Source organism: Rhinopithecus roxellana, chromosome 6 (assembly GCF_007565055.1).
Source record: "Rhinopithecus roxellana isolate Shanxi Qingling chromosome 6, ASM756505v1, whole genome shotgun sequence".
Taxonomy (NCBI): domain Eukaryota; kingdom Metazoa; phylum Chordata; class Mammalia; order Primates; family Cercopithecidae; genus Rhinopithecus; species Rhinopithecus roxellana.
Window position 1 is genome coordinate 103,404,491 of NC_044554.1, and position 5,455 is coordinate 103,409,945.

Sequence of the window (5,455 nt, forward strand, 5' to 3'; positions counted from 1 at the left end):
AAGAAGACCATGGGGTCACTTGGACCACGTGAGAAAATGACCCCAGTGTGATGGTCAGCATTCCGACTCGCTCCTGCCTGTCTCTTCCCGTCCAAGAACATGGATCCTAACTTGTGCAGGTGCAGATGACGAAGGGCAGAATGAGGGGACGTGGCACCAAGTTCCCCGACAAGAGAGTTCCACGAAAGAGTCCGCTGGATCTTCCGCAAATCCAGAGAAATGGCAACGGGACCCAAGGACATAGAGCCCCACCGGTGTCCGGAGACTCTTCAGGCATAATGCCTGAGCCGCAGGACGAGCTGAAAAAGGAGCCAGGCACCGAAGGACAAAGCGGTGTTGACTTCTTCATCTGGGTTTCCCAGTGCAGTCCAATTCACGGTGGTTTCCAAAGGCCTCCTGGAGAGAAAACACGTGAGGGTGGGTCAGGGTTTTCTGCGGACAACTTACCGTGGGGAAGAAGGAGAAGCTCTGAGATGAGTAACGGCCGAGATTGCATGTCAAGGTGCACCTCCTTGATGACACTGAGGCCTACGTTGAAACAGAGTAAATATGGTCCAATTACACTGTGTCATTTTAGCACCTGATTAAAAAAAAAAAAAAAGATGTAAAACAAGACAGGGGTACATGCACCAGTGTTACATAACTGACGGGAAACATCTATTCTTCAAAGCTTGCAGCTATACAGGTAGATTCTAGAATGTCTGTCCATAGTGAACATCATCTCAGAGTGCGCTGGGTTAATAGACCTTTCCAGGTCATGTCATTGGATTAAGTTGATTAGGTTAGGGTCTGTTTCACGTCAGGGGTCCAGAGGCAGTATAAAAGGCAGCCTGGAAAGCAAAGGTCCCTCTCCGCCCCTTCCTCCGGCTTCCTGAAGGCTGCACCGCTTCCAGCAGGGCTGCTCCAGCACCTGGCCATCTGAGCGCCAGCCGAGGAAAGAAAGTAGACCCGTAATTTCAGGTTAGTTACCCTGAACCACTGTTTGTTTCACGTAATCCCTGAGGGGTCGGGGGAAAAGAGACAAAGGAGATGGAAAGAAACAGATCGCACTGGGGCTCGCTGATGGATTAGGATGTGTTTTCCTTACCGGTATTCTTGGAACAGAAAGCGAGAAAACATTTCCATCTCCGTGCCTGGATAAAGCCAGGGAAGGCAAAAAGTAATTTACTCCAGCATGCTGATAGGTTTGGTAAATGGAAAAAGAACTCTGGAAAAGGGGGTTTTGCCTTTAGCCATGTAAGAAATTCATATGCCACTTGTTCAGCTTTGTTTAGATGAATTCGTATGGCATGTGTAGAATACCAGAAAATAATTAAGGAGGGGCTGGAGCTAAAGCCAAAAAGACAAAGCGAAAGACCATCACTGCAGTGTGGTAGAGAGGGAGATAACTTCTCTCGAGAATTTGTTTTTGAAGTTGCTAATGAAAGGCAAGGGTAGTTATTCAAGTTGTGATAGGAAGCATCCCTTATCCCTGACTCAAGCAGACCTGCCAAGGGTGTGACATCGCCATGCCCGTAGCTTCGATTCTTTGTCCCTCAGGGGGAGAGAATCATGTGTCTTCTACTGGAGTGAATGGTGATAGACTAAGTCCAGTCTCCAGAATCAGTTGTGTGGTTGGGTTGAAATCTCAACTCTAACTTCACATACCTAGGCCGTGGGCCGTGCGCAGGCGAGGTTTACTCTTGGACCAGGTGTCACGGCAGAGGAACATACAATATCTGAGGATGCACACACCCATGTGATCCACAGATTTGACCGACGGTGGTGAGGTCTCCTCATGACCACACCGTCAAGGAGTTAGCTGAGGGTTTCTTGTGGGTGTGTGAATATCCAATGTGCCTAACCATCGCTTTGTGTGTGTGTGTGATTCAGGTGACCCACCATCAACCCATCCCCATGAAAGGGGCCATAAAACGCCCAGGAGACGAAGATGATGGCACGTGTGACCGCCAAAGTGGGCAAAACAACTCTGAGAGCCCCACTCCCGAAGCAGCAGAGGGCCCAGTTGGGCCAAGGCTCCCCCACCCGATGAAGAAGATCCCAGGGTACTTCTAGCCCTGGAATCTTTTGGGTATCGAGGGGGGAGAGGGGCGGGTGTTCACACGGTCCTCAGAGACTGGGTTGGATTTCAAAAGTTCTACCAGCAGCACCCGGGTTCTTTTCCCATCCAAGGTGGGCCTGGTTGGGACCTCCTCCCCGGCCGCGATAGGTCCCTTGAGAGCCTCTTGGGAGCAACCCCTTTCCACTCAGAATCCTGTGTAGCCAGGTTGGCTGTTGTGGACATCGGTTCACGATCGTCCCCGCTAGAACCCTGAGTCCTTCCTTGAGAGTTCTTCCGTCACATGGGCTTTGGGAGGGAACATCGTAACCGAACCCTCCCGCCGCTTAAGGGCCCCCATGCCGGTGTCCTCTCTTGGAATCCTCATTCCGTTCTGAATTCACAATCCGTCTCAATGATGACATTGGATGCGGCCTGAGCTTCAGCTCACTCACTGACTCACTTCCTTTCCACCCACAGGTCAAGTGCAAAAACTGCGGGGCCTTTGGCCACAGGCCAGAAGTACCAGGTGCCCCATGAAGTGCTGGAACGGACCCCTGGTTCCCCGACCTTTGGAGAAAGGAAGGAAGGAAAACCTGAAACCATGGAAGCCCCAGGTTTAGGGAACCCGGGCCCTTGAACAAGGAAAAGGGAGAGAAGAAGAGAGACCAAGGTGAGCAGTGGAGGGGTTTTCACCACCTTAGGGTACTGCCACCAAGGACATGGTGTCTCTGCACCCGCACACCGTGTGCCTTTCCGTCTCCGGACAGGAAGGAACGCTGCAGAAAGAGACCAGAGCTCCGTGTCCTCCCGGTTTCCCCACCCAGGACTCCTTTGGCTCTGGGAGATTCAGGGACTGGGAGAGGGCGGGGCCCTTCGTGCAGGTTCCCCATGACGGGGGAAAAGCAACGAATCCAAATGACAGTCCTTACCTGGGAAGCCTAGAAGGCCACCGGCAGGATGGGAAGGTTGGCACATGGGGGAAGGTGCAGAGGCGGAAAGGGCACAAAATTCCATTTATGTATCACAAAACACAGAACGGGACTGGGCCCCACACAGGGTTCCCTGTCTCCTGGGGAGAACCGAGGGGCAGGGCCTGAACTTTTTTCTCCTCTGCAGGCAACAAGACCGCAGAGAAGGCTCTCCTCCAGATCCTTTCCGGGAAACCTCCGAGAACCGCTGCCAAATCGAAAAGAATCCATGGAATCTTGTGATTGTCTGAGGTGAGTGTCACCTGCGCCCCTGGTCTTTTCTCCTCTAGGTCACCCTGGTTGGTTTCCTTTCAGGTTCCCGTGTGTGTGAGGGGATCGGGGAACCCTTCCCTGCCTTCTTGGGGTCAGGACTCCACGATCCTTCCAGGTCCATTTGATTCCAGGTGAAGGCATCTGAAGATGCCGTATTTCCTGTTGTCTTTTCCGTGCAATGATGGCAAGCCGCCAACAACGTCTTCCAGCGGCCTGAGGAAATTAGTCCCTCAGGGCCCCAAACATGGAGAAGGCTAACCCCAGGACATGCATGTTCAAAAAGACGTCCTGGGAACCCTTGAGCCACCACCTCCTTCAGAAGGGCATTAGTCCGTCCCACTTCATGGAAGGCTGAGTGGAGGCGCTTGACTGTTTTGCCCAAGACAGCCTTAGAAAAGTGGATTCTTAGATCAGAGCTCGAGAGTGCATTTTTCATGGTTCTTGTCCGATCCACTCACGTTGAGGATCTGTCCTACTTCCAAGGACCGCGTTCAATACCGTATTAAGAATTTCCTGCTGTGTGCACCTTGGTCTTGGATGTGGTTGATTTCCATGTTGGCTCCTGATTGGGGAACTTCAACGTGTGTGGTCTCCTTTCTTTCAGGTTGCAAGCAGGCCAATGGCGGTCCACACAACCAATAAGAGGCAACGCTTGACCCTGCCTCACTGATGGCTCAGCAACCAAATTTTCGACACGGTATCCTCTTGGCTTCACTGTCTCCCCTGGAAAAAGCAGGCTGAGCTCCTCGTCAGGTCTCCACCAAAGGAACGACAGACAGGGCGTGGCCGACATCCCTCAGCCTGGGTCAGGCGGCAGGGCCCGGAGCCTCTCGTCGGGTGAAGCCGACACAGCAGCGCCCAGGGTGGCTGTCGAGAAGTTCCCCAGCTGCCTCCAAGCCCCACGGCCTGATCCGTCATCACCCCGGCACAGACAAACGTCCTGCGGTGACCTCACAGCCCTGCCACCAGCCGACACACACAGCTTGGGCCTCGGCCCAATCTCAGTTCAGGTCAGGAGCCAAGACGACCTGCCCAGGCTCGACTCAGGCTTGCCTGAACTTCCCCAAGAAACCGAGAATGAGTCCCTTCCAGATGCCTGAAAATGCCATCCAGGGAGGTGAGCTGGGGGCCCCGGAGACTCCCCAACCTCGCCAGCTGCAACCGAACTCAGACCAAGTCCGTCCCCCCAGATGAGCAGGGGACACCCGCCCAGGTGCCCAGCGGGACGGGCAGCCTCCGCACAGCAGACTTGCCTGCCTACGTCCAGGCCTGCACCATGTCCCATCACCAGCGCCGCCACGATGGGGCCCAGCCTCTCAGAATGCTCTTCCGGAGCTGGAAAACGGATGGTGGAGCTCCAGCCTCCTGACAGCTCCTCCGTTCCCTCTCCTGAGAAGCCGGGAGCCCTCCTCGCTCATGGCCCTCATGTTCAGAGAAGTCTGAGGCTCCCTGTGTTCTGTCCCCCTGAGTGTCCCTATGAGGACCTTCAGGTTTCCTCCTCCTCAGAGGACAGCGATTCTGACCTGGAGTGAGACTGCAGGTGGCCGGGGCTCCATTGCATCCAGCTCCATGACTTGGAGGGGTCTGTGGGACTGAGAGCACAGAGCAGAGAGCAGACTGTGTGTGGTGACTCCCAAGCTCCCCAGCTGTGGTGCTTCTGTGGATGTTGGAGCCCAGGCCAGGCAGGGACCAGATGCAGAGACTCTGCCTCATCGAATTCTGGTGAGGGACATTGTAGTTCGCAGGGCTCTCCGGAAACCCCCACCAAAGCTTCTGTGCCATTGATTCGTGCCTCAGAAACTGGGTGACGGTGACGCGCGGGAGTCAGACTTCCGCGGTGATGTCAGTAGGAAACTGGGGAATGACTGTGTGTTTGCTCTCTAGATGACTGAATCAGGGAACAGTTAGGGAACCCTGAGAGATGCAGGCCTTCAGCTGTCCCCGCCCTCACAGCAGTGTTTTGGACGCTGTGAAGCGTTCTGCGCAAAGCCTTCTTGGGTGTTTCTCGCCTCGAAAATTGGGTCTGGAAACCATTGGAAATAGGTGTGTTAATTTGTTTTGAAGTGATAAAATTCTCAAAAAGATGACGTACTCTCTTTTGACTTTCATCCGTGTTTGGGTGTAACTGATTTTCCAGGGGCTTGAAATATTGCTGACTTGTTAGCAATCCAAG

At 53.8% G+C, this 5,455-nt stretch overlaps 1 pseudogene; it reads left to right on the plus strand.

The window, feature by feature from the left end:
* Positions 1-2,760: 2,760 nt before the first annotated feature.
* LOC115898193 lies at positions 2,761-4,814 on the plus strand (annotated as a pseudogene).
* The last annotated feature ends 641 nt before the right edge of the window (positions 4,815-5,455 follow it).